Here is a 13,196-nt window from a genome sequence, read left to right on the forward strand (position 1 = left end):
GTACTTCATGTTACTAGTCAACTGACCGTAAAATGGAATCTCTGAGTGGATTCAGCAGAATTCCGTGGGACCTGCCGCAGAGGAGGTCACAGAATGTCATGTGTTGTTTTCGGATCTGAGAAAGAGGTGCCGTTTGTGTGGACCAGGTCTTAGGAACTATGAGAAGCCCTAAGTTGGGTCAGCAGCGCAGCAGAGACCTCAGTCCTGCTACAGCAAGGAAATGGTTTCTGCCAACAGAGGCAGTCAGCTGGCAGTGGAGTCTTCCCCAGGGCCTCCAGAAAGCAACAAACACCTGCCAACACCTTGACTTGGGCCTTGGGCAGGAGACTCCAGTTGAGCTACCCTGTGCTCTGGTTTCTATCTCACAGCAACTTTGGGATGGCAAACACCTGTTACATCAGCCTTTGAAGTTTGTGATGCTTGGTTGCAGTGGTAGAACATGGTAAGATGAAGGTTTTGTGTTTTGTTTGAAAGGGAGGGGGAAGTAGAAACCTCTTTTGTCAGGGTCTTTGGGCAAACTTGGTCACTGGTTGCACAGGGCGAGGTGGCCTGGTCAGACTCAGTGCTGCTGATATAACTGAGGATCTGTAAGGAAATGTCAGTACTCACATGTGGCTAATGGCTAATGGATTGGGAGGAACAGGCATGGACAATGCTTTGGGAAGCTCTGCTGTACTCCTCTTGTCCAGATGATTGGTAGTGATGCCATCCAGTGCAGCTGTTTCTTTTCCTTTTGGGGTCCTGAGAGGTAGAATTCCTCTAGTCAAACACAATGATCACTAGAAGCAAAGGCATGTCAAGTTCTCTCAGTAAAAAATGCAGCTTCAGTGAATATTTACAGATTGCTGTTTTTCTTCCTCTATCATTTGCATAAATAATCTCCTGGGGATAGAATGTGCTAACCTTGCAGTAGAACATTCTAGAAACAACACTAGCAGAGAATTAGGTCTTGGTTTTTTTTCCAGCTAGAGAATAGGTTGCCACATGGTGAATGGCCAGAAGGTCCCCTAGCCAAGACTGCAGAATTTTCCATGTGTTTTCTGGAGGGACAGGAGTGACTACGGAAAGCCAATGAGATCACCCTCAGAAGCGGATGGACTCAAGCAATCCAAGACAGCTAGACTTGTCTCCTAATGTTGGTTTCTAATGCCTAAAGGAGAGACTAACCCAAAAAAGGAAAGAGGCTTAATCTCTCAGGAGACTGACCCATCCAGCCTCAGGGTGGGATGACATAAGCTGTCTTAAACTCACTAGTAACTGGTGTCATGGTGATGGAGTTGGGGAGATACGGTTCAGGCCCAGGGAAGGAGCCCAGTTTTGGGATCAGAAGCTAGGGAGATGCAAATTAAAAACCACTGAGATGTTACCTCATCTCAGAACAGCTATTAAGTTAACAAATGCTTGTGATAATAGGCAGAACAGGGAGACACTTGTAAAAAAAAAAAAAACAATTTATTTGAGAGCCAGAGAAAGGGACAGAAAGACTCCTACCTGTTGACTTGCTCCTCAGATCCCAGAGATGCTCAGGGCTGGGCCAGTGCAAAGCTGGGGACTGGGAAGGCAGTCTAGCAGACACCCGGCCACTGCCGTCCTCACTCGCTGCCTTGCAGGGTCTGAGTTAGCAGGAAGCTGGAATTGGGAGTGGAGCAGGCACTCACACCCAGGCTCTCCCACATGAAACGGAGGGCATCTTCACCAGTATAAACCGTTAGAAACGTCTGTCTCAACGACAATGCCTATACACTGCTGGTAGGAAAGCAAAGTAGTAGCCACTATTAGAAACAGCTGAAGTTGAGGCCTGGCATATTGTGCCACTATTTAGGCAGGGATCATGAAGGGTCTTTGTATTCCCATAAGAAAAGAATTCAGAGAATGTGGAAATGGTGATCTCACCCACCTTCCTGTAGCCCTGGACCCTTATCATCCTAGTCAAAAGGTCAAAATCATCACAAATATAAACAAATAAGGAAAGCAAGAAAAAGAAAAGAATTCAAATGAGCGACAGACAGTGAGAAAACTAGTAAAGTGTAATGAGAGCAAGACCTCCTGCAGGCCAGGTGGGCAACACAGCCAAGAACCCAGGGACCCATCTGTGTTAGACTTGGGTATTTATGGGTATGGGGGAGGGGTAGCCTTGCTTCTACTGTTTTTTTTTTTTTTTCTCCTTCTCTCTCTCTCTTTAATATTACTGGACAGGAGCTTTCCTGGGAAATGTTATCAGACAGAAAGGTCTCTGGGGACTGTGCCAGGAAGATTCCCGGGTGCTTACAATTTGATCAGGAGGGAACTTTGATCTGTAATTATCAGATTGCTTTCCAGATGCGCTCTCACGGCATCTCGGTCCTTTCCCTCGTGTGACTGTCCGGATGTTCTTTCTTCTACCTTCTGGTTCATTCTGCAGATGACTAACACCTGTGGTCAGGCCAGGCAAAAGTCAGGGCCTGGGAACTCCTGAGGGTTTCCTCTGCTGTTTGGCGGAGCTGGAGTAGAAATAAGGTGGCTTAAGTTGAACGGGCTCTGTGGTGAAGGATGTGGGTGTCCCACGTGGCAACATCCTGCTTTGCCATAAAGCTCCCCCCATAAAAATTAAATAAAAAGGGCCTGGTGCAATAGCCTGGTGGCTAAATGCTTGCCTTGCATCTGCCAGGATCCCATATGGGCGCCAGTTCATGCTCTGCTTCCCACCCATCTCCCCGCTTGTGGCCTGGGAAAGCAGTCGAGGACGGCCCAAAGCCTTGGGACCCTGCACCTGCATGAGAGACCCAGAAGAAGCTCCTGGGCTCCTGACTTCGGATCAGCTCAGCTCTGGCCATTGTGCTCACTTGGGGAGTGAACTAGCAGACAAAACAACTTTGTCTCTGTATCTCCTTCTCCCCGTAGATCTGCTTTTCCAATAAAGATAAATAAATCTTAAAAAAATTAAATAAAAAAGTTTGAAGAGATAATGTTAGCTAACTTGCTTAGCTCTTTAGCATTGAATACATATATTCACTATATTACATATATATGCACTATATTGCATAAATCTATACAATTGAAATAATAATCCAAGAAAGGAGAGAACTATGAAGATGATTTGAATTTGAATCCTGAATCCTTATTGCTGTGTTGCCCTGGACCAGCTGGTGAATCTTTGTTACTGAATCTCACTTTTTTCATCCGGATGTAGAGCGAACCCTTGCAGGGTAACAATCTCCAGTCACTGCAGCTGTGGTGAAGTTGTGACGCCTGAAGAGAGTGCAGATGGCCTGGAACCCAGAAGGTGCTGTTACTACTCACGTGTGTCAACCCAAGGTTCCATGAGAAAGACCATCCGTCCAACACCTGGCTAGTCCCTGGAGTCGTTTTGTCTCCACTACAGCCTCACTTGTACAGCCATGGTCATAAGCCCATCATTTCAGTAATCGTATTTCTGCTCGAAACACCCTGCCTTATCCTTTAGGCATTGTTCTTCCTCTGAATGCTTGATTGTCTATGATCTCTTGTCCCACTGAAACTACCTATCTCTATGTCACTGAAGGAACTAGAAGCAGCAAGAAAATCTCCTAGCACATTCACTCGCCTGCTGGCATTTGTGTTCATAGACCCTGACTTTCTTCAGGCTGTGATGGGTGAAATGCTTGCAATTCTGCCCAAGCTCAGCCTCACTACCTCTGCATCCATCTAGTCCTCCTCCCTGCTCTAGAACGTTCCGCACCTACCCTTTTACCATGTTCTCTCATCTCCCTGAATTCTCAATGCTGGAGCGCACCATAGAACATAGCAATGAATAAAGCCATGTCACATTTCATGGAGTTTACCTTCTACTGGTGGAGGGACGTAGACAAAAAGCCTTTCAGATAAATAGTTAAAGAGAGACACGCCAGAAAATGATGGAATGGTGCTATTTTTGATAAGGTTGTGGGTGCTTCTGAGGTGAGGTCACAGTTAAGCACTTAGCACGAGAGAGAAGCTGTGCAGACATCTGAGAATAAATGGTCCAAACAGTAGGGAAATACGCAGAGAAACTCCTGGGATGCCCCAAAGCACGCACAGGTGTCCCAGGAGCAGCTGGAGTGAGTGAGTGAGATGAGTACCACTGGGAAATGATACCAGGGAGTGAGAGCCCATAGGTTGTGTTGCCAAGGACAGGGATCTGGGGTATTCCCTGACTTTCCCTGGAAGTCAGCAGAGGTCAGGATTGCTATCTGAAGCATGGACTGTGGGGGCAAGAATGGAAATGGGGAGAGCAGTTAGCAGTCTGTCCCAACACTCCAGGTGGGAGAAGACGGTGCCTGCGTTGGACAGTGGCTGAGCAGGTACATGAAGTACTGGTTTTAGACTTCTTTTGCAGGTTTGCATGGTAGGTGTTGAAGGAGTGGATACGCAGAGATACTGTGGGGTGAGGCCGTGGAGGAGGTCTTGCTGTTTACCTCTGACTCACTTCATGTTCACCTGTGGCCATCTGATGACTAATATTTTGTTGCATGTGCCTGACCTTGGGAAGGAGTGTCCTCGAGACTGAATGTGAGGATATCAGAGGATATCACCATTGGAAAATACCTGCAGTTCTGCTTCGGTAGACTGGGATTTCAGATAATCTGTAATTCTCTTGCGCGATTTTCCTCGGTGTGACCGTCTTCTTTGTTCTGATAAAGTTGAACTACAAACTCGAGAAGCTGAAATGCATAGTCTAGAACACAGTGGTCTAGAACACAGTGGTCTAGAACACAGTGGTCTCACGAAGGTCTTTAAGACCTTTGTGAAACTGGACTCATTTTAAAGGAAATTTTTCTCATTTTGATAATGTATTTCTCTTATTACTCTTTGAATTTATTATATTACGTTCTAATACGAGGAGTTAATGTAACTGAATAAGATCTGGTGTTCATAGCCAGAAGATTCACCACATTTGTCTTTACCTGCATTCCCTTGCTTCAGTTCCAAGGGCAGCAGTATTGCTTGCCATGAGCAGAACTGGGGTGACGCCAGTGTGGTGCCTACGGTACAGCACTGACGGAAGCACTCCTCCTCGGGGCTGTGCACCTGCAGGGCCAGCATCTGAGTGTGAGTGTCTCTTCACACACTGTGCTCTGGTTGCTTAGCTAGCTTCATCCTGGTCCTGGCCCTAATGAATGCAGAGAAACATTTTGGTTTATTATCCAGGCAGCTGCAACCTCTAGAGCAGGACCAGTTCCCTACTGTTTGGCCATGACTGTGCAACAGAAAGCTGCTCTCAGAGAAAGCAAATGGCGTGGAGAGGAGCCACGTTCTGGAAATCTCTGCCAATTTAGAAATTAAAACCAATGGGAAAATGGGGAAGAACATCATGGAGTTTTGTTTTATAATCAACCCAACAAGCCATTGGCATTAGTTTTGTTGACGACTACCTGGATGCAGTGATGCTGTTCAGAGTATTTGTGCTTTGCTTGCAAGTCCTTGGATACAGCATTTAAAAAGCCCTTCCCTCCCTGGCCTGCTCTGTGCCTTCTTTATAGTATTATGAAAATTAACAGAATAATGGCTGCTGTGTAAATGCTTCAGACAATCAGAGAATGACTTATTTTTAAGGTTGGGTTCACAATTTCCATTTTTAAAATGAGCCCAAATTGACCGAGTGATTCTAAATTAGCTGTTGAGTTTTTACCCCAGACCACTGATAATGCCACCATTCATTTCAATTATTTAGAAGCAACATTAGTGCGAGTGAAGCAAGAACAGCAGTAAAGACAGAAAGGGATAAATTACTTGCTGCAGGACAGAATGACATTTTGACTGGCACAGAGATTTTTTTTTTCTTTCACACACTTTGTACTTTGACATTTCACTTGGTGCAAACATTTCACAAATTCTTGACCTAATCTGATGTACTGTTGTTTAGCAATCGCTGACATGACATGTTTTAACCTCAAGCTTGCTGGATTCCAAATGCTACCTTTTCCTGTCACTCAGGGATGGATGACCTCCAACCAACAGTCCAAGCAGAAATCTGTTTGCCTAGAAAGTTCGGAGTGTTTGTCCAGATCGGAGAAGGAAGTCAGAAGCAGGAGTGTGGGGAGAGGTGGTATCTTTTAGCACAATTGTGGGGTGAAAAGAGGGCTGCAGACATCTAGCAGACCCTGACATCTTCAGAAAGGCTACCTAAACTATCTAGGAATAAACCTACTACAGGATTAGAAAGCTGGAAGAGCTGGGCCGCAGAAGGTAATTTTCAAAGTGTTTTGGAGGGAGCAAGAGTGTCACATCATGGAGAGAAGAATGGAAATCTATCCATTTATCTCAAGTACATAGTCCAGATTGGGTGTAAGATCACCAGGATCAGGCAGGTAGGAAGTGTGGCTCTGCAGTCCATGGCTCCTGTCACTTGTATTGAATTCTTGTCTGTGAATATCAGATGCAGTGGCAGCTAGAAACTGTACGTGCCTTTTCTGTGCATTAGATCTTCACTGATACCCACAATAGTCTATTTTCTGTTGTAAATAATAGACCAGCACAGACTGGTTAGGTCATAAAGAGGTTGCCTTGGTTCACAGTTCTGTCCAAAGTCGAGGGGCTGCATCTGTGATGGCCTTTTGCTGGCAGAGAGCAGCACGTGTTAAGGCAAGGAGCATGTGTGTGTGTTTTTCTCTCTCTAAGACTTATTTTTATTTGAAAGGGAGATTTACAGAGAAAAGGAGAGACAGAAAGATCTTCCATCCACTGATTCAACCAGGCTCTAGGAGCCTCCTCCAACTCTCCCATTTAGGTGCAGGGGCCCCAAGTACTTAGGCCATCCTTTGCTGCTGTCCCATAAGTCATAAACTGGGTGCTGGATTGGAAGTAGAGCAGCTGGGACATGAACTGGTGGCCATATGAGATTGCAATGCATGCGGGTGGAGTGTTAGCCTATTGAGCCACTGCACTGGCCCCTGTTCTCTCTGTTCTTATAATGTGCTGGGACTTTATCATCATGCTCTTCCTCAATGACTTTATATAATCCTCATCCCTTCCCCAGGATCCTACCTCTGAACACAGTCGATGGATTAAACTTGTACTCTCTCAATACCTCCCAGTAGGAATCAACATAAATAAAAGATTTTTTTGTTAGTTTTTGATGGGGCAGGGACCAAACCATATTGGCTACTTACATCGCTTTCTGACTTCAGGCTGAAATGAGGGCAATGCTGAGTTTTTCTGTAATCCAACTGCAGCCTGCATCTGATGGCAATTGTCTCTCCTCCATTGGTAGGATGATTGGGGCTCTTTCTCTAGTTCTGATTCCTGTTAAATAGCACTCCCCATCACACCACCTGTACACTCCCAGAGCTAACCTTTATTTTTATTTTGTAAAAGATTTATTTTATTTTCATTGCAAAGTCAGATGTACAGAGAGGAGGAGAGACAGAGAGGAAGATCTTCCGTCCGATGATTCACTCTTCAAGCAATTACAATAGTCAGTGCTGCGCCGATCTGAAGCCAGGAGCCAGGAATCTCCTCCAGAGTCTGCCATGCGGGTGCAGGGTCCCCAGGCTTTGGGCCGTCCTCATCTGCTTTCCCAGACCACAGGCAGTGAACTGGACGGGAAGCAGGGCCACCGGGATTAGAACTAGTGCCCATATGGGATTCTGGTGCATTCAAGGCCAGGACTTTAGCCACTAGGCCACTGTGCTGGGTCCAGAGCTGACCTTTAAAGATGTAGGATAGTTGTGAAAGTTATTTCTTCACAACAGGCACTCAATGAGCACAGTTTTATTCTAATTGCAAGTATCCACCCAAACTCCACACTGTTTCCTGGCTTGATGTAGCAGAAAGATGCACAACTGCACACACGGCCATCCAGAAGATGGTCTTTTTTTTTTATAGGTGCATTGGTTTAATCAGGATCAGCCACTGTGTATCAACTGAAGTAAAACATAATTGAATAAAAATGATAATATTCATCATGGATAATTTCTAACAAAGCTATTGGTATGATTGAAAAACAGAAAAACAAAAATGAAATTCATAAGGAAATTGTTTCATTTAAAACTAACATTGCTGAATTTATGGTGAGTTTCAAAATTTTAACTTTGGTCACTTTCTTACTCAACACAATTATAGCCATAAACAATTCAGACTGATTAAAATTGAAGACAAAATATTCAATTTATAAGAAAGGATTGAGAACAGTAACATTTTGCAAATTTCTAAGTTCAGATCAAATGGGAAGGATATGAAAACAGTTCCATTGTTTGCGAAGAAATTCTTAGCACAAATAATATGAAGATAACACTGGCTTATCCACAGATAGAACTGAAGATTATCACGACTTTTTGTTGTAAGTGAAAAGGACAGATATGAGAATTGACAATCCTTATCATTTTTAATAATAGAAAGGAACACTCAATGAAAAATGACCACATCATTTTCCTAGTTTGGTTTATTTTCTGGCTTAGTTATAATTGCTCTAAGCTGTTGCTTTGGTGTCTGTAAAAACTATAATTTTGCTGCACACCTTGAAATTAATTTAGAAATAATCCGATGTCCAAGATTTTGGTAAACAAAGCAGCAGGTAAAGCTAATCACACTGCTGTGGTATGAATGTGTTCATTTAAGGAGTGTAGGTGTAAAATGATGGATTCCTGCTTCAGCTGGGTCTTCAATATTGACAATACCTTATTTATGAAGCTTATAAACACATCAGCGCAGTTCATGGCACGAAGTAGGTGTGCTTAGGAAAAGTCTCTTGAATAAACGATCAACTAACTTTGATAAACCTAGATCAGTGCACATCCTCAGTTATAGAGTCTCTAAAAATTGTGGAACTATAAATGTTGAAAAAGCCTGTTGGAATGATTTATAGCATAGTTGCCGGAAGCAGTAGGGCACAAAATTCCCCAGACAGATGTCACCTCACATGTGTTGTGTTTGTCGCGCAGCTTGGTTGCTTTAACCACCTTTTCCGGAGCCACTTCAATTTCTACACCTGTGAACTTAAATTCAAATATTGTTAGAGAGGTTCCATCCTTCCTCTAGGGAAGTCACATTTAATACTTCTTATTTTAGAAAGAATTCCTCTTGGATTAGATGCACTTGCACAATTTTATTTGGCCTTTCAAAACTTCTTATAAAAAGTTCTTTCCTGATAGATCCCTAGACCTGAGAGAAGAGTACTGCCATACCAAAATCTACTTTTCATTATCTAGTTTACTTTATGCTTCTAAGTGGGTCATAACATTTTGGTTTCCTACATTCATCTGAAGTGTCTCCCAAACGCATAGATTTTTATCCTGTGCCTGATTCCAAATGTTCAGTGAATAGCCAGTCAACCCAGTTGCATGTTTATGTGCTAAGAATTAAAACGGACTTCACCGGCCACATTGGCCCAACAGAAGTGCTTTTTTAAGGACAGAGGAGCCATCTGTTTTGCACGGAGCATGATAGGGACTGCTGGGGATCCCTAACCAAACAGGCTTCTCAGGGCCTTCAACAGAAGAGCTCCTGGTTACAGCGTGTTTGCTTCTATCGCCTTTGTTCTATATCGTTGTGAAACCAGCCCGGAAGCATTTCATCCTAACCAGTACAACCTCAACGAGGCAGTCCCCAGAAGCAAGCTCTGAGTATCCTTGCTTTTAAACCATCATTTAGGAAGGCAGTCTTTGTTCTTACCTTATTTCCTTTATCTCCACAAACAGGGACTTTTAGAGAAAAATTGTGATAAAATGCACAATCTGTAACTTACCAATTCAAGTATGCAAGTCAGTGGCATTAAGCGCATCATGTTGTTTTTACAGCACTCACCCCTTATTCTTCTTCAGACTGTTTTCATTACTCCACACGGGGACTCTATCTCCTTTGAAAATGAGTCAGATCTTTGAATCAGAGTGAATCCCAGGGTACAGACGAGGCGCCTACCTTCCAGAGGAAGAGGACGGCCACCGCTTGTTGTTTACTCACAATTCCAGTGGGCATCTGGTATTTTTATTTGTTAAATCTGGCATTCCCTGGAGAAGTCAGTGTAGCCTCCTGATGGCAACAGTGGTCCTCCGGCTACCTCCGTGGGAGACCTGGATTGGGATCCTGACTCCTGGATTCAGTCTGGTCTAGTTCTAGCTGTCGGAGGCATTTGAGATGTAACCCAGCAGGTGGGAGTTCTCTTTCTGCCTCCCCAATACTTAGCTAAATAAAAATTAAACAGAATCCCAAATCTATGGAGTGCCTAGTTTCTGGGACTCAGCAAGGAGGCACGGGCAGGAGGAGGCGAGAGGAAAGTAAGAATTATTGCTAGGGCATGGCAAGGCGATGGGTGGGTAGGTAGGGAGAGGAAGGGGGCGGAGAGAGAGAGAGAGTCTAAAACATTTATAGTTGAAAACTTACTGGTGTTCATTATTGTGAATAGTGAGAGGCAGCTGATTTAAGTCCATTAAACTGATTTAAGAGCTGTTCTAGGAGAATGAGGCTTTCTAGGGAACCAAGGGCTTTATTTTGCAGGGAGAGCAGCAAAGGATTGTTATCTCCGTGAAGCCTGAGTGCTGAGAGAAACGTGCATGCACCAAGTTCACTCTTCCTTCCAAGCGCGCACTGCATCCCACGAGTGTAATTGGCTGTGCTGCTTGAAGAGAGGGTGACAGACCTGTGGCAAGTTCCCCAACCTTGCAGAAGAGAGAGAGTGCCTGGAATGGGGAGCACCACATGAGACAGGACGACAGAAAGAAACCCTTCTGAAAAGGCAGGGGGACTTGAACCCATTTCAAGAGGCTTGGGAGGAAAATTGTGGCCCGGACGGGGCTGATGGAGGAGTGCCCTACCCACTTAGGGACTAGAAGGGCAGCTTGCTGACCCACACTGCAGTGCCCACACACATCAACAGCCAGGGAGCACAGGGAACCCAGTGGGCAACGACAGGAGCTTACAAGGCTGTTCCTGCCCCATGAGACAGAGCTGAGTCACAGAGGCTGGTGACCAGCTCTCTTCTGGGGAACCTTGGGGTCCGGTGCGGGGAACGCCTGCTGCATGCAGACAAGCAGTGTGTGTGTGGCCTGTGAGCCCCCTAGCATATCAGTGTTAATCCTCAAGCCTGTAGACAGCTTTCCATAGGAAGGAGTGAATGCTGGAGGCAGAAGGACTGTCTGCTGTCTGCCTCGGCTGGCCTGGAGGCCCTGCAGCACAACCTGACGGCCAAGAGTACAGGTAGGTGGAGGCCGTATACACATCGCGCCATGTTACAGGTTGCCGCTGGTGAAGAGTAATGAGGGACAAAAATGGAAGTATTGGCTATCTCTGGTGTAACGAGCAGGCTTTGATTTTGGGAGACTGTGGCTTTTGGTACCAGTGCTCCTGGCAGAGATTACTGGATGTTTTGCCCTACATCTAGGCAGACCTGTTCGACAGGAAACACCTGCCTATTGAGAGATTCCTCCCAAAATGCGAAGGGTGGGAGAAACTGGTCTGTTACAACAGTGAAGCCAGCTCTGAGGACAGTAACTGCCACAGATCACAAAAAGAAGAGACTAGACATTCTCTCTGCGGAGGCATTCAGGAAATGGATTAGAAACAGTGGGCCTAGGCTTTGAGTGGTACGGAACCTGGCAAGCAAAATACATTGGACGTTTTTACACAGTGAGGTAACACAATCCCATAGGGTGTGATGGGAACCAGAGGTTGCTGGCCCAGGCCTGTCTCACCATGACAAGAGTGTCAGCAAGGTTAGGCCTGCCACAAGCTGAAGCTTGTGGAGGAAAAAAGGCCACAGACAAACAGCAAAAAAAGGTGTGTTCTAGTGGGGAAATCTGATGCATAGTCTGCAAGGGAGGAGAACCGAGGGGGACCAACACTGCCTTCACGTTGCTGCTGCGCCTTCCAGCCGCAGCGGACTCTTCAGACTCCCGACAGTCCAACGAATATTCAGAGGAGAAGGAACAGTACGGCATGTGATGGAGGCTCCAAGTACTTACCTGTCAGGGATGTGCTTGTTGAAAAATTGTTGTTAATTAACCTGGTGCCGAAAGCGAGGAGTGGTGCGGAGATAAGAGAGATGGCTACGCAGAGGGTTTGGAGGAGTGCGTGTTTCACAAAGGCCCCCTTAAAATGACCTGACTTCCCTGAGCGCTCCAGGGACTATCTGCCATGCTTCATGGGCTGGCCTTGTCCACCCATCTGGCTTACAGAGGAAGGGCCTAACAGAGTTAAATCCACAGACTCCAGACCAAAGTCAAATGCCCTGCCAGTGTCACCTTCTCTCCAAGAAAGATGCAGGCAGTGGACAAGGCGGCAGGGCAGTGGGAGGTCTTGTCTGGGAGCAGGGAGGGAGCCCTGGAATCATTCTTTGCAAGGATCACACCTGTACTCAGTGGGTGACTGAATCACGAATCCCCTAAAATAGCAGCATTTCCCTTAAGCATTCTTGATTTCTAGTAAAAAGCATTTTTTTGTTGGTTTCCTTTAAAGAGCAATACTTAGTTATGAAATTTGTGAAAATATTTTGGAAAGCCTGAGGAATTTACAAGTCAGCTTTGACCTCATTTCCTAAAGATACCTTCTGTTAATGTTTTCTTTCATAAAACTTGTTATAAATTCAGAATATAAAAAAAGATTAAATAATGAAGAAAATCGAAGTTGCCTATAGTTCCATGGTTGACAGGTTGATGTCTTCCCTTCTAGTCTCCTTTCTTTTTAAAAAAGATTTATTTATTTTTTATTAGAAAGGCAGATATACAGAGAGAAGGAGAGACAGAGAGAAAGATCTTGCATTTGATGATTTGCTCCCCAAGCGGCTGCAACGGCCAGAGCTGAGCTGATCCGAAGCCAGGAGCCAGGAGCCTCTTCTGGGTCTCCTATAGGGGTGCAGGTTCTCAAGGCTCTGGGCTGTCCTCGACTACTTTCCCAGGCCACAAGCAGGGAACTGGATGGGAAGCGGAGCAGCTGGGATTAGAACTGGGGCCCATATGGGATCCTATCATGTGCAAGGCGAGGACTTTAGCCACTGGGCTACTTCATTGTCTATAGGATGGAATTAACAATGCTTTCCCTTGGGTTAACAGCTAATTCCTGAAGAGCTACAGTGCACAGCAAACTGGGATAAATCTGTGAACACCAACAGTTCTGGCCACCCATCAATTCAGAACAGCACCGAGCACTGCTCTTCCCAGAGGGGGCTTGGGATTGCCTCAATAAAATAAAAGTGTCTGAAAGAACATTGCAAACTGTAAAATCAAATGAAAATGAAGAATATAATAACATAGGGTGACACTTCTCCATTT

Source organism: Ochotona curzoniae, unplaced genomic scaffold, assembly GCF_017591425.1.
Source record: "Ochotona curzoniae isolate NIBS_2020 unplaced genomic scaffold, NIBS_Ocur_1.0 contig_1302, whole genome shotgun sequence".
NCBI classification, from domain to species: Eukaryota; Metazoa; Chordata; class Mammalia; order Lagomorpha; family Ochotonidae; genus Ochotona; species Ochotona curzoniae.